Raw genomic sequence first — 23,427 nt, 5'->3', positions numbered from 1 at the left:
TTGTATATTTTGAATTGAAGTGGCAAGAGACTTTTTATGGTTGGCTAGTAGCTTGTAACATTTTTTGTCTGATATTACGGAGTAAAAGAGTTATTCGGTTTATCTGGAGGGATGGATGGAGTACTAAAGTATCTAACAAAGATTGTAAGAGAGGAGGGGTTATGATGCTGGTGATCTTTCAAGCTATGCTGGCCTTTGTTCATTGAAGTGCAGTCCATCTTGACCAAACCTGACAATCTGGTTTCAGTCATCAAGGTGGTAGTTGCTTGCAGGCTCCAGCAAATCTTGGCTACCACTGGGGGTCCATGGGCCGAGGTGCACCTACTTTAAGCAGGGTTTCGAATTTCTGAGAGCTCATTAGCTCCTGAACCCATTTAGCATGCAACCAACAGCTACCTTTGGCTCTTAATGCCAATTGGTGCCTTGCATATGTGACATTAACTTTCAGTTTTTGAGAATGTGAATAAATAAGGATTAGACGCATCCCATAAACATTTAAACACAGTGGATCATACATAATGGGCAAAAGGTTAAAGGAGCACCTCCTGGTAGCTCTTGGTTCACCTACGGTAGCTCCTGCCTACAGGGTGATGGACAACACCCAGAAGCTGGTTTTTGCCCCTGCTCATCAAATCTTAATTTTGAATCCTATAAAGGCAATTTGCATCGAGGGGAAAGAACATCTGGTTTGAATCCCTACATTGAGTTTTTCCATCTCTCCATGATTATGCCCTTTGCTCGATCATCAGCACAGATTTACAGTGTTCAGGGTTCCCAATCGGAGAATATGTTTGCCTCAAGCATGCGTGCCCTGTCTCCCAGGCAATGCTTTCGGCTCATTTATACCTTGCCCTTCCTGTGTCCCTGAAATTGCCTGAAATTTGCATTGAAGCCAATTTCATTTTGTTTAGTCTTTACTATGCAGGATTGGGGCAGAGGGCACAAAGTGATCCTGTTGGTCGCCTGGTTTCCGTTGCTCCTGATGATTGCATCAGCTTAGTTCCGACTTCTTCCTCTGCACTCATCTCTTGTGATGACCAGATTCTTTGGCCCAACCCCCCCCACCCCCAACTGTGAGTCATCTATCCCTTTTGGTTTAGAGACTGAATTGATGAGATTGATCCGAAAGGGTAAATCAATTTCAGTTTGTGCATAACTATAGAACGATGTTCAATGGTCTTCTATGCCTAGGCCTACAAATGGACATTGAGCATGTCTTTTTGGCTTCTTGCTTGTCAAAGTCTAGTCTTCGTGTTTCCTGCCTACTCCTACGTCCCTTTCCCTTTCCTCCATACTTTTGGGACATTCCGTCCTTCGGGAGGGGACAAGAGCACTTTTGAAGCATCAAAAACAACTTTTTGTCCTCCTTTTATTTTTCCGCGGGGCCACTGCACTTTTTCCATAACACCGCCCTTCCTGAGCTCGGCCCCCCCTTCAGTGCTTTTCTCGACATATTCGGGGTTGGACGCACTTGCATCGTGGGGAATCTTTTCTTTGTTCCCCACTTGTCTTTCATCTTCCTGCTCCGGTTACATGGTTGTCTATGCCGGAGCGTCTGGGATTTGTGTCCTGTTCCTCGTGCGAACGTCATTTCGTGAGGGCGGATCCCGTTCTGTCTATCTGGAGTGCTTGGGCTCGGACTATCGGTGAGACTATTGTCTCTTCTGCGACTCTCTCCGTCTGGGCACTCCAGTGTAGGCTTGTCAAGTGGGAGGAGGTGTTCCAACCGCTTCCTCCTCCACATTTACAGTAGTTCATCTACGAAAAAAGGAAGTGTCCGGTAAGTTAATTCCTTTTTAGGGTACCCCGGCCAGGGACTCCTTCCTGAGGTCTTTTGGTTCCAGAAGTGGTCCAAGTGGCTTTTGTACTAGGGTTCTTCCTAAAGTGTCCCGAAAGGGATCTAACCTGGATTCTAGAGTTTTCTCAGAGGCTCCCTGTCAAGGGGTTGAGACGGCTGGATTTTCCTCTGAGGTTCCCCATCTGTGGGCTAAGACTAAGCCCAACGTTTCTGGGGCTACTTCAACCAGGTTATTCCCGAGGTTTCCCAGTCTGGAACTAAACGTACCGAGCCTAGTCTCGAGGTTTCCCGTAAAGTGATTAAATATATCGGGGTCACTCCCGAGGATGCCCAAAAAGGGGCTATAATCAAAACCAGCAGGATCGAGGGGTCCCATTTTAGGTATTCTGTCTACCGGGTGTGACCCTAAACTTTCCCACAAGCAATCTTGTTGTCGTACCGGTCCTTCTGAGGGCGCAAAGAAGGAGGGCAAGGGCCCCAAGTCTTCAAGCACTGGCCATACTGAGGTTCCCTCACAGAGGGCTAATACTTCTACAGATACCAAAGAGGCTGAAAAACGCTCCATGTCTTCTAGTACTGGCTCTGCCGAGGTTACCTGTCAGAAGGCTGAAACTGAATCGATAGCCCCTACAATCACTGTGGTGACAATCGCCTCACAAAAACCTGTGACGCAGTTCACTTTAGGCAGTGACAAAATGGCAGTTCAACCCACGCCATTTTGACAAGCTCTTCCAAACCAACGTTCCCAACAGCTGGTAGAGAGGGGCCTACTTTTGTGGTTGAGCAGCCTTTTCCACGAAACCTGGATAATGGAAACCCCTTTCGCCTGCCAACTGACTGGCGTGCATGGTTTCCACTGCCGCACACCGTCTTGCTTCCTCCTACGTCCACCCTTTTAGTTTGTGGATCCAGCTGGAGGAGTGCAATCTTGGGGGTATGCCCCTCCAGAGCGGCCTCTACTCACGCCTCTGCCTAGACCTTCCTCTGAGGACGTGTTCTTTGGCAAATTGCAGGCCCTCATGCACTCGAACCCAATGAAGGCTTACTTTAAGGACCTGTTCAAAGAAATATATCCTAAGCCTCTCGAGCCACAGCCTGCTCCTCCTATCCTCAGCAGGTTTCTGTAGTGCCTCCTCTAATTCCAGTGAGGCCCCCTCCTACACTGCCACCATTGCCTCCGCTTTCACCAGTGCTTACGATGCCAGTTGTGCAAATGGATATGCACAAGGTGTCTGAGGGACCACGTTTTGCGTATCAGTTTTCTGTTCCCGCCAAAACTGAGGATAGGAGCACACAGGCCAGGATAGTTAAGACACACTCCATCAGAGCTTTTCATGACCGGGTCTTGGATATGATGGAAATTCCAATGCCCGAGCCACCGACTCCACAAGAGTTCTCTCGAGCGTTAACTCTTGCTGTACAGGAGCGCACATGTCTTTTTCTTCAAAAAGGTGTGCTAGCTGAAGCCTGTGAGGTCTGGGAGAAACCTCATTCTGGGCAGCATAGCTCGCTACAAGCTCCACTCATCAAAGGACATACCCTTGACTGCCTGGCCACTCCCTTCATCAACAGTAGTGGCAGCATCTATGCTCTCTAGACTAATCCTTCTTCAACATCCTCCACGCCTGCCTCTCGGGTCCTGACCAAGGAGGACAACATTACAAAATTCTAGATGGCATCTTGGGTGAATGGGGGGGCTCGGGGGGGGGGATTTTTCTAATTCAGGTCTTCAGCTGCAGCAAGCGAATACTGAAGTCATTCTTGCAGAGGCAAACCTCAAGCTGTGGAGAGAGCTTTCGGATTTTCAAGATTGTATCCCACAGGATAGACTAGAAGATTTTAAAGAAGGCCTATCTGATGCCAGAGTTCTTGCTCAGGACCTGCTGGAGGCTGCGGCCCATCATGCAGATATGTCAGCTGCCTTATGGTTGGAATAGACATTTTCCCGCCAGGCCTGTCTTCACGTGACAAAGTTCTCGAAAGAGGTTCAGGGCAAGGTACTCTAGCTTTTCCATTCCTCCACCGATGTGGAACTTGACAAAACAAAGGCAAGCACACTGACTGCTAAATCTTTGTCAGTCCTAGCAAAATAACCTTCAGCTAAAGCGGCCAATATGCAGAAGTCGGGGACCAAGACGAGGTACTTTTCAGGATATAGCTGTTTTTAGGAGCGTCCTGAACACCGAGCGAAAGGTTCTTCTGGTGGTACTTGACGCAAGCAACAAAGGCAAAGTGGTCGTTTTTTCTCTCGGTCATCTGCCTCCTCCTCTGCAACTGGAGGTCTCTCCTCCGATCATTCATCCAAATGATGTTTTCCATCGGTCACACGAGACTCCTTGCTTTTATCCGTCGCCCCAGCGGTCTTCCGCCTGCCCCTCCCTCATACCCCACCTTCTAACCCTCCTATTCAGCAGATTGGGTCTTCCTCCCTCAGAGCCGAGGTACAAAAACTTCTAAACCTCAAAGCGGTGGAACCTGTTCCCGTGGGGGAGCAAGGAGATGGCTATTACTCCTGTCTGTTCATAGTGCCTAAACCTATCCAGGCTGGCCTGCGCACTACCTCTCCAACCTTTTCCTTCCCCAAGAAAAATTCAAGAGGATCACTGTTATGCTTGATTTATGCTTGGTTCAAAATGGCGCGGGCGCGCAATGCATCCTGGGAGCGCTCAGAGCCATGTTGGATATTTACTTCACATCGCAGTGAAACGCTGCTCACATTTTGCTGAAGTGTTAGATTCACAGTGCCGAGACAAACATGCTTTTCCAACCCTGGTATGCAGTCAAGGCCATTTCTGCTGGGAAAGCTAACGTTGTTATGGCTTGCTACTGTTCTCCGTGGAGCGTGTTTTTAGAGCAGGGAGGCCCTGCGTTCCTTGAGGGGAGCTCTCGATTGACCCAGCTGGCAACCGACGGCTGTTCCTCAACTGCGCAAGTGCAATTTCCAGAATGTTCAGGAATTAACTCCCCTTTGTGGAGTGTGTATATATGTGGAGCCACAGAGGGGGTCAGGTGAGACTTCAGCCAGAGAAGGACGCTTACGTCTGGCCTTCCTGTGCGCTGTGGAACTCTCGGCCTGGCTGTCCCCGGGGTCTTCCAGCCGCTTCTGGACGAGATGAGGACTGCTATTACGCTCATGGTGATGTATTTCCTTTTGACTGCTTTACTTTTTATGTGATGTGTGACCTTACTATTTTTATGAGTTATTTCTATGTACTCGTAAGCTTTGAATAAATAGCCGTGAAGAGCTGATTCATCTTCTAAGAGTGCGTGGTTGTGAGTTATTGTGTCTGTCTGTTTTTTTTTGTGGTTCAAAGTACTTGCTCCATAATTGCATTGATGATTTATGGTTGTTTCGTGCACTTTTCGGGAGAGAGCAGTACAATCACGCCCAGCCAAATAAGGTACTCTCTGCGGAAGGGCGATTTGACTCAGTGTGGTAGAGCTCCAGGACGCTTGTATGCACATTCTGATCTCGGCCCCACATCGGAAATACCTTTGGTTTTCCGTGGGAACGGAACATTTGTAATATCGAGTGCTGAAGTTTGGTCTCAGCTCGGCACTGCGTGTCTTTATGAAGGTTATGGCGGGCATCCCAGTGTACCTCAGACTGCAGGGAGCTCATGTCTATCCATATTTGGACAATTGGCTTCTGCAGAGTCCTTGCCCCTGGGCTGCAGCAGCCAATCATCTGTTTCCTCCAGCTCCTATAGCAACTGTGGCTGTCGGTGAACTGGCCGAAATCGTCCGACGGTTGCTCAAACCTAATATTTCTAGGCTTCTGTTGGGATACTGTCAGGGCCAGAGTTTTCCTAATGGAGGACAGAATTGCGGATTTATCAACCACGTGTAATCTTTTCCTGAACTCCTCACGCAGGTCAGCCTGGTGGTTCCAGAGACTCCTTATCCTGATGGCTTTGTGTGTTCTAGCTCTGTCTCTTGCAAGACTGAAAATGAGGTGCACACAGCTAGCGCTGCAAAGCTGCTGGTCCCAAGCTTTGGATTCAGACTCCAACATGGTAACGATCCCATCTTTCATGATGTCGGATCTTCAATGGTGGACAACCTCCAACAACCTCTCGGTGGGAACCTCCTTCCAGAAGCCCTTACCACAGGTCACGGTTACAACAGACTCCTCCTTTCTACGAGGGGGAGCGATGTAGGGTCATCTCAAGGTCTACGATCTGTGGACACCCCAAGACTGGATGTCTCATCAACTACCTAGAACTCTTGGCGGTCTTCCTGACACTGAAAGCTTTCCAGCCTTCCATCATCAACCGGGTAATGCGAATTTGCACGGATAATTCTGTAGCTATGTTCTGTGTCAACAAACGGGGGGGCACCAGGGTGCCTCCTCTGGTGGATATAGCTATCCACATTTGGAATTGGGCAGTCCAACACAATGTCTGGCTACAGGCCGTGCACATTCCGGGACGGGTCAATGTTGCGCCAGATTCCCTGAGCCGCCAGTCTGTGGCGAATTACGAGTGGGAAATGAACAGCTATGTTCTTGCCAAGCTTTTCCAGCAATGGGGTTCTCCACAGTGGACCTCTTTGCAACTGCAACCAACAGGAAACTACCATTCGAATAAATTGTGTCCTCAGTATATCTCCTTCTTTTTTTTTTTTTTTTTTTTTTTTTAAAAGCATTTTATTGCCATTTGTATTGGATGCATACAAATACAAGAAAATTAAACATAAACAACAACAGTCTTCATGAGAAACAGTTCATCTTTCTCAGGTGGGCATGGTTGCAAATAAGGGTTCTGATATCTCGGGAAGTGAGAGGGATCTCGGTCAAGAGGACCACCATCTCTAGGCGAGTGCGAGGGATCAGTTATGGCAAAGTAGTGGGGTTTATCAAGGGGGTTTATGGTCTGCACTGAAGTGTATATCTCTCAGGAGGGTCCTCCAAGAGTCTAGAGTGCCACTCGCAATGTCTCCACTAGAGATGATTCCATCTTGCCAGGCTCTGGTTTCGGCTGCAGTCCATCTCTCTAGTTCTTTCATCCAGCGTTCATGTCTCGGGCCTCCTGGTGTCTTCCATGCCATAGCTATAGTTCTTTTTGCAAGTATACATGCAATGTCCATCAACTTGACAACATGTTTGTATTTGCTTGGTCTGGGGTAAGCCCCTAATAAGCATTCCCCGGGTGTCCATTCATATCTGCTTATTCCGGCATCTGTGCAGGTCTGTTTAACTTTGGACCACAGCACCATTGTCCTGGTGCAAGTCCAGAACATGTGGATCAGATCAGCTTTGTCGTTCCCACACCATGGGCATGCCGGGGAGGCCTGTTTGTTGAAGGAGGCCACCCTGTGTGGGGGTCATATACGTCCGATATAGGACATTTAGCTGTATCTGACCGAATCTGGAGTTTCTCGACACCTTCTTGGGATATAGTAACGTTCTTTCCCATTCCTTGTCTGTAAGCGTAGTTTCAAGGTCTGTTTCCCATTTCGCCTTCAGTGCCGCACTTTTGGGGTTGGGTTTGTCGTTGAACCTCTTATAGAGTCGAGAGACCGGTTTCCAGCCATCCGTAAGGTCGTGCATCTCTTGTAACAGTGGGTCTGGCGTGGGTTCCTCCGGCCAGCTGGCGGTTTGTTTGAGCCGATGATACCAGAGAAACTGGCCGCTTGATAGTCCTTTATTAGCCTGCAGTGACTCAAAATCCTTGAATTCGCCCTCCTCAAACATATCTCCCCATGTATAAATTCCGGCACCCTCCCACCTCCTAGCTGTGGAGAGATCCGATTCTGTTTTGCACATGTCATCCAGAATGGGGTTGTCTGGAGAGTAAGGATCTTTCACCTGCCTGATGTAGCAGGTTCTGGTCCAAATCTGCCTACCAAGTTCGACGATCAGGGGGGGCATCTGGGGGATTGTCGTAGAGGGTTCCAAAGAGTTTTCCTGGGGAATTCTTTGGAGGGAGATTGTCGCAGTAGCCCCAGCTCGGCTGACGGATCGTCCGAGAGCCACTTCGTCACGTGGCTAAGCTGTGCCGCAAGATAATACAACTGGAGGTCTGGGAGTTGTATTCCCCCTTCCTTGTATGGCAGGGATAGGGTAGCCAAAGTCAATTTATGCCTGGTAGGTCCCCATAGGAAGTCCTTGATAAGTGCCTCTAATTTCTTAAAGAAGGGTGGTCTGACGTAGTGGCATATGTTGACAAAGAAATATAGAAATCGAGGGAGGACTATCATCTTAACGATTGCTGCTCTGCCTACCATTGCAAGTGGGAGTCTAGACCAAAATTTCATGGATCTGCGAAGGCTGGTTATTGCTACTTCCGTGTTGTGCTCGTGTGTGAGTATCGGGGTGTGACTCACATTAATTCCTAAGTACCGAAACGTGTCAAGTTGCCACTTTATCCCAATGTCCGGGAGATCAGTTTCTTCTAGACCTCTCAGGCTAGCCAAGGGGAAGGCAGAAGGCTCAGTATATCTCCATAAACAGCTTCAGTAGCTTTGGGAAAAAAATTTCAGTAGGGGGCGCTGCACGTCGATACCTGTCGACTCTGTGTCCCTCGAAGGCCTCCATCTCGGTGTCATCATCGATGGTATATAATGTGCGCATGACCGTTTGCTACAGTTTTTCTGCGAGAGTGATCGCTTCGGAAGATTGGTGCGCTTCGCACGATTGGCGCGCTTTCGTTCCTTGACAAGACACCTTTCGTATTTAATAGGAATTGCTCTGGCATCGACTCAGAGATCGGGTTTAAAAAAAAATGTCACGACTGTGGGGCGAAAAAAAATGTCCCTAACAGACCCCCATTGGGTGTGTCTATGGTGCTTAGGATCCACTCATTTAACATCGGAGTGTGGGTCCTGCCTATCGATGACGGCGAAAACCCTGAAAGAGCATAGAGGAAAGTTAGCTACAGGTAGGTCTCGTAAATCCCCTTCGACAACCCTGTTGAAAAGGCAATCCTCTGAGTCGACCCCCTCGAAGAAAGATAAGAGCCATGCCCATGTCGACAAACACGACAAAAAGAAGGTTATGATATGAAATGATGTGGTGAAGGACAAAACCTGTGTGGCCCGGGTGTCCAGGAGAAAACTCCTGGGGAACTCTCAGAGGTTCCCTTGAGTAGAGAAAAGACTCCTTCGAAGAGAGTCATCAATGCCATTGGCGCCGAAATACTCCATGCCGGTCTCTAAAAAGTCCTCGACGCCACAGCCGTCAAAGCCCTCAACATCAAAGACTTTGACTCCATTGGCAACGCAAATAGCAAAAAACTCGAAGGATGCCAAACTTTCACCCACTGCCTTAATTTCAGAGGACTCGAATAAAAATCCTACATGAAACCCTGCAAACTGCAAGTGGGTTAGACACTTCCCTTGAAAGGTTCGACAGACCAGATGCCTCAGACCATGCCGATGGATCATACATGCAACTGATGTCTAGGGTCATAGAATATCTGGGATGGAGTAGGCGTGCGCTACTTTTTGAACAGGGCGACCTGACTGATATTTTAGTTAAAGGGACCCAAGAGAGACCCTGTTCTTCCTTTCCATGTGACCCTACAAAGGTGAGTTAATGCCAACTGGGAGACGCCAGAATTAATTTCAGCAGTGAACAAAAAACTGACGAGCAAGTACAGAGCGTCAAGCAGTGACCCCCATTATCTGACAAAGCATCCAACTCCTGAAAGTTTGGTAGTTCAGGCTGCCACGTCTACATCCAAACAAAATGCTTAACCAACTATCCCCCCGGACAGAGATGACGAGCGTTATGGCGCTTTGGCTAGAAAGGTTTTCTCTGCAGGGAGTATGGCCCTCAAATTGGCTAATGCCAATTGGGCACTGGCCAAATTCACTTTCACCTAATGGGATTGCATAGCGATGGCGGCTGACCATATCCCTGTAGGGGATGAACGAGACGGTTTCCTAAACATTATCAAGGATTGGAAAGATGCAATGTGTGAGTCCCTCCAGACTGGTTTCGACTTTGCAGACGGGATCAGCAGAGCTACGGCGGCTAGCGGAGCAATGGGCAGATTTGCCTGTTTGAGAGAGTCTGGTTTTGCTCCAGATGTGCAATCTAGACTTCTTAACATGCCCTTTAAAGGCACACATTTATTTGGCAGCAAAGCTGTTGAGAGCCTGGTAAAGCTGCAGACCTCTGTCTTGATATTGGGCAAATCTTCCTCGGGACCAGCCCTTGGGAGCAAAAATTACCCAATTCAGCCCAAAATACAGGTTCTATTGTGCCGAGCAGTGAACTCATGCTAGTGACAAATGACACCTTCAAAAAGTTTTAGTATTTATTCTAAACAGTGAATTTCAGCAACATCTTGGGATTCAAGTTAGAGAAGATTACAAAGCACAAAACTTAGAGAAATGCAAAATATAGAGAAACATAGAATTTAGAGAAACATAGAGAAACACAGTCTTACGCCCCTTCAATCAGCACTGGGAGACCCTGGCCCTCATAAGCTAGCTGTAACAAGCCCCGCTCAGAGGACAGCGCTACAGGGTGCCGACAGAGCAACAGGTTCCGGACACTTGATCTTGCTCGAACCAAGTCCACAGATCGATCTCCCACCTGAGTCATGTGGGCATGCATTTTAATAATCTCGTGCTGTCCGTCCATGACGCACAGTTCTAGAAGCTTCCCTGTGCAAAAATATAGGCTTGCTCATGGAAAAACCCAACTCTGTGAATTTCCACTGTGCTCCTTTCCTGTGCCCCTCCCTGCTTGGAGCCCATCTGCGCGAAAGCTCAGGAATGTCTTATCAGTGCCTTCCCAGAGAAAGAAAGATTAGTTTACGAAGCCATGCAGGGCTACAGTTAGAAAGGCAGAATATTCTAAGAGAAGCCGAGATGAATTAACCCCATGTGAGCAAGCTCTAAAAGGCATGCACTCATAGCTTAGTGTTCATAGCGCTTAAGATTGGCTACCTAAGCGCTATATAGGTGCCATAATGTTCCAAACACTCCAATAATGTCTATTAGCTACAGAGCTGGGGCCTTCGCCCTGCCTGTCTATCTACAATGCATAATGTGACCTACCACCCCTACTAGGCCTGCATATTCCTTGTAGCTCACTACTGTGTAATGGAAGTGCTACAACAGACTACTGTCAGCATTTTTGGCACATACTTTAAATAAACTATTGGCTTTCAGCGGCTAATGCTGTCATCTAAAGCCCTGATTGGCAAATTTGCAATTGTGTGTATCACTACAACCTCTAAAGCAGCAGCCAAATCCCTTGGCACAGCAATCAGACAGCCACAAACTTGCCCCACTGGCACAGCTTGGAGTGGCAGGTCCTTTTGCTATTCTTCCTCTGTTGGAAGAGGGAGAGGACGGTGGAATGAAAGAGGTCTGAGAAGATTCCCGCGTGGTTGACTGGGAATAGGTGGTAAGACCGCCCAGGTAGGGGCTGCTTTACCATCAGCCGCTGCATCATCGCCTCAAAACTGAGGCCTTAGTCTAGAAGACCCCCGGTGGGAGGCAGACTCTCACCGCATCTGAAAGATTGCTGAGGTACTACTTTAGATGCATGGGCATTGGAAATGGTAACCCAGGGTTACTGTCTTCCCTTTCTAAAAAGGTCTCAGCACCATTCACCGGGCAACAGCTCTTTCAAAATTCCAGATCCGCTCCTTATGCAGGAAATCTTGACCCTGGCAGAGAAAAGTGCTATAGAACCGGTACTTGCAGCAGAGAGGAACAAGGGTTGGTACTCTCCTTACTTTATAATCCCCAAGAAGGACAGAAGATTGAGACCCAGACTTGAACATGTTCCTCAAGTTAAGATGGTTATGCTTTCTCAGATCCTTCAGGCCCTCCAGCTTCAGGACTGGATGGTATCATTAGACCTTCAGGATGTTTACTTTCATGTACCAATCCGTCACAAGCACAGAAGGTGACCTGAGGGGTTTCACCAAGTTGATGATGGTGGTGGCAAGTCTCAGCAGAGGGGGTAGATTCACGTTTACCCCTACTTGGGCGATTGGCCCTGGAACATCTCTGCTCCACCTGTCACTCCCTCCACAAACTGGGCTTCTCCCTCAACTTCAAGAAGTCCCATATAATACCATCTCGAAGGCTCCAATTCATCTGGCTGTCCTAAATGCTTCCTCAGGAAAAGCCTTGCCACCCGAGGTGAGGGCTCAAGACATTCTGCGGATGGTCACCAGATTCCAGAGTGCCCAGCGTCTTTAGGCCTTCGATTTTTCTGAGGTCTCTTGACCTCATGGCATCCTGCATTTTCCTGGTGTCGGAGGCTTGGCAGCGCTAACCACATGGACACAGCAAAATGCAATATATTCCAGAATCAGTTAACTAGGGTTTTGTGACTGGGACACAGCGCTATTATCGAGCGTCTGTTCCCAACACAAAGCCCACACACAATAAAGTCACAGACATCCTAAAAAAACGAACACTTTTAGTTTTTTTCACAGACCTAAACATCCTCCGGTACTTTAAGGAAGAACAATCGTAGAGCCAGATTCAATTGCAAGAAAGCAACACTGACAAGTTTATGATGTTTTTAAGAAGATTAAATCTTTAGAATTAAAGATATTTGAGGTTCAAAATGTATACTGATAAAAAAATGACAAGAGTAATTATGATGATATTTGTTGAACAAACATTGACCAAGCAACTGAACAGAAATGTTTTTTTTTTTTCCATAACATATTTTATTGATTTTATAAACATACAAATTAACAACAATTAATACGATCACATCGATCGGGCATACAAGCATTCTCTAAGCACGGTTCTCCATACACATTTCAAATTTCAAATAGCAAAGTCCTTCATATAATAAGTTACAGGGCTTCCAAATTATACATGGTGCAGATGGGTCTCTGAGGGTCTCCAAACGTCTATCGAGTCTATTCATGAGTTCACAACATTCTATGTGTCTTCCCATTTTTGCCAGATCTTGCGTGCTTTCCCTGGGCATCCTCTGGTAGTGTATATTCTCGTTTCCATTTGCACACAGATATCTACGTCCGTTATCCATTGATCGTATTGTGGGGATGAGGGTGAGCCCCATAGTTGGGCCAGGTTCCTCTTTACGAGTCCTGTGGTTGTTGCCAGCATGAGTTTCTCAAATCGGGATATATCTAAGTCTTCATCCATCCCGAGTAACAGCAGTTTGGGGTCCATAGGTATTCGTTGGCCCATGACCGCTGATAATCTGTCACAACATTTCTGCCAAAAGATCTGGATTCGTGGGCACTCCCACAAGATGTGAAAAAAGGTCCCTCTCGCCTGTTGGCATCTTAGACAGTTGCGTTGCTCTCCCCCATTGATGTAAGGCCTCTCTTGGGTAGTATACCCTATGTAGGATTTTAAGTTGGATCAATCTGATTCTAGCCGACATGGCGACTTCCCTTGGGTACATGAGTGCTTTGGTCCATTCTTCCGGTTGTATTGGTCCCACATCTCTTTCCCATTTTGCTTTCAAGTCTGTAAGTTCCGTTGTGGCGAAAGAGGCTATTGCATTGTACATTATGGAGGTTATTTTACTATCGATATGTTCTACCACAATGTTCCTCTCAATTGGTGTGCAATCTGGAATGTTCGGTGGGTCTATCGCACATGTGGTAAGTGCATGACGCATCTGTCTGTAATGAAAGTGTTCTGTGGGAGATAGCTTGAATTTGTCTCTCAGGGTCTGGAATGGCATTATCACTCCATTTTGTATTATGTCTGCTAGCCTTGTTATCCCAGCTATTTCCCAGGTTGCCCATTTCGGAAGTTTACCAAGCTCCGGTAGGTGCCTATTTCGCCATAGGGGCTGTGCCAGTGTGAGCTTCCCATCCCATCCTAGGTGCTTGTGTGCGTCTAGCCATATTTGCGTTCTGTGTGCTTTAGTTGTGTTGGGGATCATGCGTACCCTGCTTTGGTAGAGGGTCTCTAGTGGGGTGAGCCCTGTTCTCATCTGGCTATCCGCTTTAATGTGTGGTAATTCAGGGTTGTTGTGAAGGATGTCATTTATTATCGGCATCTGGGCTGCCCATTAGTATGTTTGTAGGTGGGGAAGTCCTATACCTCCTTCCCATACGGAGCGTTGTAGGGTTTTTAGTGCAATTCGGGGGTGCCCTCCGCCCCAGAGGAGCTTTCTGAGAATCTCGCCTATTTTGTGGAATTCTATTTTGGGTAAATACAGTGGAGCATTCTGGAGGATGTATACGAATCGTGGTAGAGCCAGCATTTTGAACATTGCCGCCCTTCCTAATAGGGTAAGAGGGAGGGTCATCCAGCGTTTCACATCGTTTGCGAATCTATCTCTGATTGGGTGTAGATTTTGGGATACGTATTGCGTGAGGTCCGTCGTAACCTGTACCCCAAGATATTTGAACTGCTCAGTTTCTATTCTGTATGGGCAATTATTTAGAGCCGTCGCATCAATTCCTTTAATCGGGAATAGAATGGATTTGCTATAGTTTACCCGTAGTCTACTAAATGCTCCATATCTTTTTAGTATGTGGGTGACGATGGGGTATGACACTGATGGATCGCTCAGGTAGATCAGTAGATAATCGGCATAGAGGGAGACTCTATCCTCCCAGTCCTGGGCCCATTGGAACACCTTCCACAGCTGTGATTCTCTCAGCATTATTGCCAGGGGTTCAATTGCCAGTGCGAATAGCATCGCCGAGAGGGGGCAGCCCTGCCTGGTCCCTTTACCCAAATTAATGCTACGTGAGGTCCATCCATTCACCCTTATCTCAGCTGTCGGTGCATTGTATAGCAGCTTGACCCAACCTATGAATTGTTCACCCAGCCCCATTCTACCCATGATGCTCCACAAGGCCTCCCAGTGGACTGAATCGAAGGCTTTTTCGAAGTCAATTGTGAGGAGTGTTGGGGACTTTTCAATGGCGGCGTGCAGCCTATGGATATTCATTTGTGTGGATCTCTGCGGCAAGAAGCCACATTGGTCTGGGTGGATAAGAGTGTTTATTACTGTCTGGAGCCTGTTAGCCAGTATCTTGGCTAGTATTTTGGCTTCTATGTTTATAAGTGAAATCGGCCTGTAGGAGCTGCATATGTCTGATGGTTTGCCTTCCTTATGTATCACCACTATAGTGGCCTTTCTTAGATCCGGGGGCAGGATTCCTCTTTCTTTGGCATACAGGAACATTTTATGCATATGTGTTACTATTTGTTCATTGCCGATCTTTTTCCAAGCCTCTACTAGGAAGCCGTTAGGCCCTGGGGTTTTCCCATTTTGGAGTTGGGATAGGGCTGTTGATAGTTCTTCTTCTGTGATTTCTGTTTCTAGACTCATTCTTTGCGTATCGTTTAGGTGTGGAATGGTGAGTGTATCTAGGATGCTGGGGTCCACCGAAATCGTGTCGGGGAGGCGTATAGCGCCTCATAGTACGCTATATAGTAGGTTTCAGCAATGGCTGAATCAGTCCAGGTCCGTTCTGCATTTATGGTGGTTATACATCTTATCTGGCGTTGCCCCTCCTCTCTCTTCTCCAACCACGCCAGCATCTTGCCGGCTTTGTCTCCAGTCTCGTATAGTCTAGTGCGCATAGCTCTGTGTGCTTGTTTCGCACAGGTGAGTGTGATATTATGCAGCTTCTTTTGTGCCACTTGCAGGGTTCTGTTGTCATCTGGTGCGCCTGTATTTATATATTGCATTTCGGCATTTCTGACCTCCGTTTCAGCGTCTTCGACCTCTTTCCTGTGCGCTTTTTTTGTAAGCTGCTGTCCAACTCAGTATTTCACCTCTCAGAGTTGCCTTATACGCTTCCCATATGGTTCCTTGGTCGTTTATCGAGTCTTGATTTAGTTCGAAATATGAAGCAATGGCTTCCTGAATCTTTTCTACTAGCTCTGGGAATCCTAGATAATATGAATTTAGTCGCCATGTCAGTGGGGGCAGGGGTCTTTCTGTTTCAAGTAGGATCATCAGCGGAGAGTGGTCTGAGATCCCGCTGGGCTGTAGAGTTGCCTCCATTACCTTATGTATGTCTTCGCCAGGGAGGAAGAAGTAGTCCAGTCTAGACAACGATGCGTGTGCACCCGAGTGGAAAGAGTATTGTCTTTCTGTCGGATGCAAATCTCTACATGCATCCTTCAGTCCCATTGCCGTAGCGAAGGTGGCTATTTTAGTTGGTATCGCTGGATTTCTCTCTTATATGTGTACGGTCCATATTGACATCCATTACTTTGAAATCTCCACATATTACTAGTATATCTGCAGTATTATTGGCTATGATCGGTGTGATGTCGTCGAGTAGAGTAATTATAAGCACCGGGGGAGCATAGACCGCCAGTATGGCAATGGTTTGGTTCCATAGTGTTCCTTTTATGAGGACAAATCTCCCTCCAGTATCCTGGGTTATACTGGATATCTCAATAGGGATTCTCTTATTTATTAGTATTAACACACCTCTCGAGCCCATTGAAAAGCCTGCATGTATTGCTGTACGGTATTTGGTTCTCTTGAAAAATTGGCATCGTGTGCCAGCCAGGTGTCTCGGTAAGTAGTACTATGTCTGGATTATGACGATTCAAGTATTGTGTTACCAGTCTTCTCTTAATACTGTTTCCCAGGCCATTAACATTCCACGTCATGAGAGTAAGCTTTTTGGTATTTGGCCCAGTCGCACTCATTCCTTGTCGTGTATGAATGTCTGTCAGTGGTCGCAGTTTAGACGAGAGGAGTCCTGCGCTGTGGCTGTTTGGGCTGCCCTGGTGTCTTCCCATCTCAAAGTGCATGTCTAAGCCATGCTTTCCTTGTTGCCAACAAATAACGCGAACAAGTCCCAACTCTCCCCCCTCCCCATACTCCTTCCCCAACTGAAGCATCTGTCGCCCACACAACCAAACTTAACCAAACTGTTGAACTTGGGGTGTCTCTTGTCACTGTGGCGTTGGAGGTGCCGCAGTGGAGACTCTGGGTTTTCTTTTCGCCGCCGTGGGTTGGAGATGCCACGGTGGGTGATTGCAAGCTTCCTTCTTTGCCGGTTGCAATCGAGGGGGTGGATTGCGTGGTGTGGCTTATCGTAGCCGCCAGCCGTTCTGTGTGGTATTTGTTCCAGCTTGTGCCTCCGTTTATCCACTTGCGGAAAGTGTTTCATGCAGTTGTCTGTTGGTTGTATTAATCATTTACGTTCTGTGGTATTTCTTCCATTTGTTGCTGTGGCGGCTCATTTGGTGGTCTGTTTGGTCGGGGTCTGTTTCTCCGGTTTTCTTGCCGTCGCCATGGGCCCCATTTACCTTCTAGGTTGCGTTCCGCCCAGCTCCATGCCTCTTTTGGGACTGTGAAGTGCACTGTTGTGCCCTTATGGTATATTTTCAGCTGTGCCGGAAATAGCAAACCGTATTTCACATTCAGCCCTTGTAGCCGCTTTTTAAGAGTGTCAAAGGATTGCCTTGCTCTTTGTACTTCTCTAGTAAAGTCAGGGAAGAAGGCTATCCTGGAGCCGTTATATGTCATGGTCCCCTTCGTCCTCGCCATGTGGAGTATCGCATCCCGATCCCTGTAATTTAGGATCTTGGCTATCACTGTTCGTGGTGGTGCTCCGGGAATTGGCCTGCCAGTTGGTATCCGGTGTGCCCGCTCAATTGAAAAGAAGTTTGAGAGGGATTTGGGAGCGAATAGATCGGCGAACCATTGTTCGAGGAACAGCTCCATGCTGGGTCCCTCTGTTTTCTCGGGCAGGCCGAGGATTCGAATATTATTCCTTCTCGATCGGCCTTCTCCTTCTTCCACCCTCTCCTCCAGTGCTTTGATGCGGTCTAGTGCGGTATTCATTTGTTGACTCGTGCTTCTTATACTGTCCTCCGTCACTGATATGCGCGTTTCTGCCTCCCCTGTTCGAGATGATAATTTCTGGAGATCATGACGCAGCAAGGAGACCTCTGTACAAATGCTGTCCATTTTGACTTCCATGGCGGTTCGAGAATTGGAGATGGCATTCATCACGTCTCTAAGGGATATGTCGTCCTCGGGCTCTGGTGATTCGTCAGTTTTATTCTGATCCATAGGCGGTGTCGGGGTAGACGTTGTGTATTGCTCCATTGTGTTCTGGGTTCCAGTTCTCTTAATCCTTTCTTTGCCCATTTCTGGTGTGTGGGGGTACAGCGCGTGGTTTCCCCCCGGCTATTCTTAGCAGTAGGTCGGGCTTTGGAAGTCAGGGGGGTGGAGGCGGGCAGGCGGACGGTCAGTCCGGGGTGCCGTCTGCTATGCTTCGGTGTCTCAGGAGATTGCTTCCCCTCCTCCCCCTTCTCCTTACCGGTTCTGCCTTGCGCTGCTCTCCAGGTTCCCTTCGTCACCGCAACGGTCGCTGCTGCTGGCGGCAGGCGCTCTACGGGGGACCGGAGCGCCCGCGGGGTCCTCGGCCTGCCGTGTGTTGGGCGCGCGCACTCGCCGGATGGAGGTAGGTCTCCCAAGGTACGCTGGTGTTGTAGGCCTCGGTGAAGCCGGGATGTCGTCCCGGAGGATGGCTAGCCCAACGAGGGCCACGGGGGGAGGGGAGGTGCTTGCTCTTTTCGGTCAGCAACGATTGTCAGAGTCGGAGCGGCTGACTTTTCCAGGCGGAGGTTGGCGCCACTTCCGTCGGATCTGTGTCTCTCCCAGTTTCATACGATTTATCTTCGACTTCTGCGAGAGGCAGCGCCTGTAGTTCTAGATTGTGTCGCCGTCGGCCATTTTGGTTTCGTTTTGGCGCCGACTGCTTCTCTCTCCAGCTGTAGATATCTTGGGATTGACGCTTTGGAATTAGCACCAGTTGCAGATAGTGTTCCTACTGGGTTTCCGCCACCTATGAGGAACCTTTTTAGGGATATATTTGCCCAAATTCCCAGGATATTTCAGAATGTGGCTGGCGGCTTCGGGAGCTCTATGGGCTCACGTCTTCATCGGTCGCCAGCTGGCCCACAATCCAGAAATGTTATTTTTAACTTCCAGAATCTAAAATCGGTGAAATAAGGTACTTCTCCGCACCTGATGAAGGGCATTCAGATCCCGAAACGCGTAGTGCATTAGAGAAACCCTCAAACAAAAGGACTATTGGCTTGCTAGCCAGTTACAAGTTTGATATATGGACTAAGGTTTCTCTTAAAATAATAGGAAATGTACCCACGGGGGAAGAAAATGTTACTTTGTTTGAATTGTGATTTATATGGAAATGTTTCAAGTACCCTTTACTTGGATATACTGTCAAGCATGAAGTAATGCTAAAAGTGTGCAATAATTTATGTTTTGAACATTGAAGAAATTAGAAAATGAATGGGGTACATTAGTTACCACCAAAAAACTTTGTTTAAATAATTCAAACTGGTGTAAAACCACAAGTAAACATAGTATTCATTTTTTAAGTTTTATGCTCAAAAGTGTGCACGGAGCCAAGGTCATTTTTGCTAAAGTGATCCCAAAATTGTTCTATGTATACTAGATTCTGTAGCCCAGAATCTGACTCTGTTGGCACCTAAAAATCCTGAGGAATTGATTTGAAATCTATGTACTAAGTTGAGAAAGCCAATATAAGAAAGGTGTGCTCCTCTACACTACTGTTACCGTTGAGAATGAGATCTCGCCAATGGGCTCTCAGGACTCAATGGTCCCAATTCTGAGGCAGGATGTCGGGTCTTCTTCAGGTTACACGCAGAGTAGCACAAGACCTTCTGTGGTGGTCCTACCAGGAAAACAAAAAGGAGAACCTTTTTGCCAAGCATGGCTGGAGATAATTGTAGTGACTGATGCTTCACTCACGGGGTGGGGAGCCCACACCAACAATCTGACAATCGACGGTCGTTGGTCTCCAACAGAGTCCAAACTACACAATCACCTTTTGGAACTGAGGGCAATCGGACTAGCGCTGAAGGCCTTCCTGCCTCTGTACAGAGAAAGAAGGTCTTGATAATGATGAACAACGCGGTGGCCATGTACTACCTCAACAAAAGAGGATGAGTGGGAACTAGCTTGGGATGTCCTTCAAGAGATCTTCACCCTTTGGGGAACCCCTCAAGTGGATCTGTTTGCGACCATTGTCAACCAGAAGTGTGAACTGTTCTGTTCCAGGGAATTTTCCCCCAAGAGGAGCTCTAGGAGACACATTCGTAGTGGATTGGGAGGTTCCACTCCTGTACGCGTTTCCTCCACTCCCCGCGTGATCCAGGAGACTGAGAAAGTTTGGGAAATCAATGATCCAAATTGCCCCGGGTTGGGCCATGAGGACGTGGTACCCGGACCTTCTGGACATGTCCATCTGCCCTCCAATGCGTCATCCGCAAAGAGAGGACCGTCTCTCGCGAGATTAGGGTTGGGTTCTCCATCCAGAGGTCAAGACGCTCAACCTTCATGCATGGTTTCTGAAAAGTTGAGATACAAGATTGGAATCTCCCGGGCGACGTAATGGAGATTTTGCTGTCGGCCCAAGGCCAGCAACAAAATCATTATACCGCTGCCATTGGAACAAATTCTGCAGCTGGTGTAGAGAAAAGGGTTAGGACCCTTTTCAATGCAATACACCTATGGTGTTATATTATTTGTTACATTTGGGCTCCAGATTGGGACCATTAAAGGATACTTGGCAGCGCTTACCATATTCAAGCGCACCTTGGAGGATGTATCTTATTTTAAGATGCCATTGATTATACAATTCCGTAAAAGAGCTCACTACGTGTTCCCTTCTACACCTTTTCAAGGCCCAATTTTGGATCTTAATCTGGGATTACATTTTCTGATGTGTGCTCTTTTTGAGCCACTTCACTCATGTCCGTTAAGACTACTTGCATTTAAAACCATTCTGTTAGTTACATTATCAGCCCGCAGGGTGAGTGAGTTGCAGCCCCTATCTAGTAAGCCTCCATTTACGCATTTACCATTTTTTACAAGGATAAGGTTGTCCTTGGGGTCATACCATCTTTCTTGCCAAATATTGTTGGATTTCCGTTTAGCCCAGATAATTGTGCTTCCAACTTTCTATCCGCCACCTCATCCTAACAAGGAAGAGGAAAGGCGACATAGGCTTGATCCCAGAAGGGCTTTGAGCTTTTACATTTCTCGGATGACAAAAATACGTCTACGTGACCAACTATTCATTGGCTACACTGGTCACAAACTGGGACTTCTGGTTAATAAAACGGCTTCATCCAGATGCATAATTCTTGCCATTTCGGAGTGCTACAGATTGGCCGGGAAACATCCCCCAGAAGGCTTAAGAGGCCATTCCTCAAGGGGCATGGCAACATCTTCTGCTTTTCATAGAGGGATGCCTATAAAAGACTTTTGTGCGGCAGCCACTTGGTCTACCATCCACACTTGTACAAAGCATAACTGTCTGGATTCATCCTCTAGCCAGGAAGGGGGATTTGGGAAAGCAGTCTTATACTAAATCCATGATGAATCTTGAGACTAAAAATGTGTACTCCCTCCTCCAAAACCTAACACTGCTTTGGGAGTCTATCATAAGATGAGCAATACGTGGGAGGACACGATCCATTCAAGGTTACTTAACCCTAGTAACGTTCTTTCGACTGGGTGTTCTTCCCATGTATTCCTCATCGCCCCTCCTAGCCTACCCCGCGGTAGAATTTCCAGGCATTACACTTTGCGATCTTTCAGAGTCTGATTCACTGATCCTGGTAATTCTGCAAGAGGAAGGCGTAACAGAATTGAATCCAACTGCGTGTGCTATATATAGCAACAATGACACGTTGACTCCAAGATGGAAGCACTCGAGGGACATCGAGTCGACTGCATCAATGCACTTTGCTGTCTGCTGAAAAGAATTTCCAAAGCAGCTGACAGTGGAGATATTGAATCATAAGGTACGGAATACCTGGGAGGAACATCCAGTCGAAGGAACGTTACCAGGGGTAAATGACTTGTTCTTCCCGTGCCTCGACTCACTCATCCCCCTGCATCGTTGGTTCCCTATTGCCACAAGATTATTTTTATTTTTTCCCCCTCTGAACTTTGTCCCCCTGCCATCCATGAAATGGAAGTGTGGGACATCACTGCAACCCCCGCTCCCCTTATTCATTAAAATTGGATTTGGAATTTCCGTAACTGGCAAATGTGCAGTAAACACGCATTCAGCATTTGATTTCTGATATTCTCTCGAATACCAATAACAGGGCCTGTTTAGTTGATGGTTAGTTTCTGCATCCATGCACCCTAATGTATCAGTATATTGCATCGGATAATATGCTATCATACAACGATAAGCCTATACCTTTTTTAGGGACACTGTTTTCCATTATGTCAATATGGCTGCTCTGAGGAATCCATGTGAAAGCATTGTAGCACAAACTTTGTGTTTAAGGTGCCCATGGTAGCTGTGTGTTACACTGGAATGAAGCATATCCTTCTATCCAAAATGGTATCCTCTGCACAGATAATTTTTCTGACCTCTCAGCCTGCAGGTGGATGCTCTGCTGAGGCTATACTGTATTAGAAGCTTGACCTTCTCACTATGTACTTTTTGAATTACTGTTCACAGGTAGCTGTTGGAGAAATATTTCCAGGTTCCACATGTTGGCCATGTTCAGCAGGTAGGAGCATGCTGTTAATATCACTGATCGGCTGGGTTGAGAAGGTGGTGCTTTTGTGTTGTCTTCAGTAAAAACAATAACAGTAGGAAACGGAACCTTTGTTTTACAGATGGCACAATATACAAAGTGCAAGTGGCATAGGTTGGTGTTTATTGGAGGAAAGACCCCGGTGGGCAGGGGCTTAATCGGGCTAGGTAATGCCCAGCCCAGTTAGAAGCCTGAGTAAAGCCCCTACATCCTTCCACACACACTGACTGCCACCTTTCCAGGAAAAAGGGCTTAAACACAGCAGAAAACTATCTATCTGGTGCCAACAGCTTATCCTGCACACATTGCATTTGTAACCACAAAGTTGCAAAAGTTAGAAGGATGCAAAGTATTCTAACCCACATAACTTTAAGGTAACGTGTACATCTATAAAATTGCAAAACAATTCACTAAAGGAGACCGTCCCTAGTACTGATAGTTTTGGGGACTGATCGGTTCCTGCACAAAAGAAGGGAAATAAAGCAAAAGCCCTTACTTGCCTCGAAAAAGTCAGGCCAGCAGCCAAAACAGTCTATGGGAGGGAAGAAGCAAAAATAAAATATTTTGTAACCGTGAACATGTGCCTGTTGGAGTATGAATGGAAGGTTATGCTATGTATGGATGGGGGGGAAAGCTGGATGGAATGTGGTGGTGTGCCAGTAGGGGGTGGATCGTGGAATACCTTGGGTGGTCGGATAGAGATGTGCGTTTAGGGTTTTAACTAGAGATCTGTTTTGCCTGTGTGGGGGTTTGAGGTGGAGTGATAGTGTGGAAAGTGTGAGTGTGCCTGTTTGGGTGGCTATGGTGGGGATCTGCATGCAGAACGTCTGAGCAGGCCGGTTGAAAAAGATGTTGGATTTCTCAGTAAGGTCATGGTGGTGGGTGCACTGTTCGGGTGGAGGGACAAAGTGTGGCATTGTTCATGTGGAGCAGTTTCGTGAGTTGTTGGGGTGAGAGGCTATGGCTGGCCAGTATCGACTCCAGTGCAGTGCTCCTCTGTCCTGATCTGAAGAGGGCCCTTGTCAATGGTTCGACCAGTGGCAACAGCCAGTCTTGACCCCTGCTTGAGGATCCATGCCTGCTGTTCATTCGGAAGTGTCCCTGGACAACCAAGAGGA

At 47.4% G+C, this 23,427-nt stretch overlaps 1 protein-coding gene across 2 annotated transcripts in view; it reads left to right on the top strand.

Moving 5' to 3' along the window:
- The window catches only part of PLEKHM2 (pleckstrin homology and RUN domain containing M2), a 775,621-nt gene that overhangs the window by 86,676 nt on the left and 665,518 nt on the right, over positions 1–23,427 (top strand). The gene's annotated exons all lie outside the window — the stretch shown is intronic.

Source organism: Ambystoma mexicanum, chromosome 8 (genome assembly GCF_040938575.1).
Source record: "Ambystoma mexicanum isolate Mex_15411 chromosome 8, UKY_AmexF1_1, whole genome shotgun sequence".
NCBI classification, from domain to species: Eukaryota; Metazoa; Chordata; class Amphibia; order Caudata; family Ambystomatidae; genus Ambystoma; species Ambystoma mexicanum.
The sequence above is the reverse complement of the archived record's forward strand: the minus strand, read 5'-3'. Positions and strand labels throughout refer to the sequence as shown.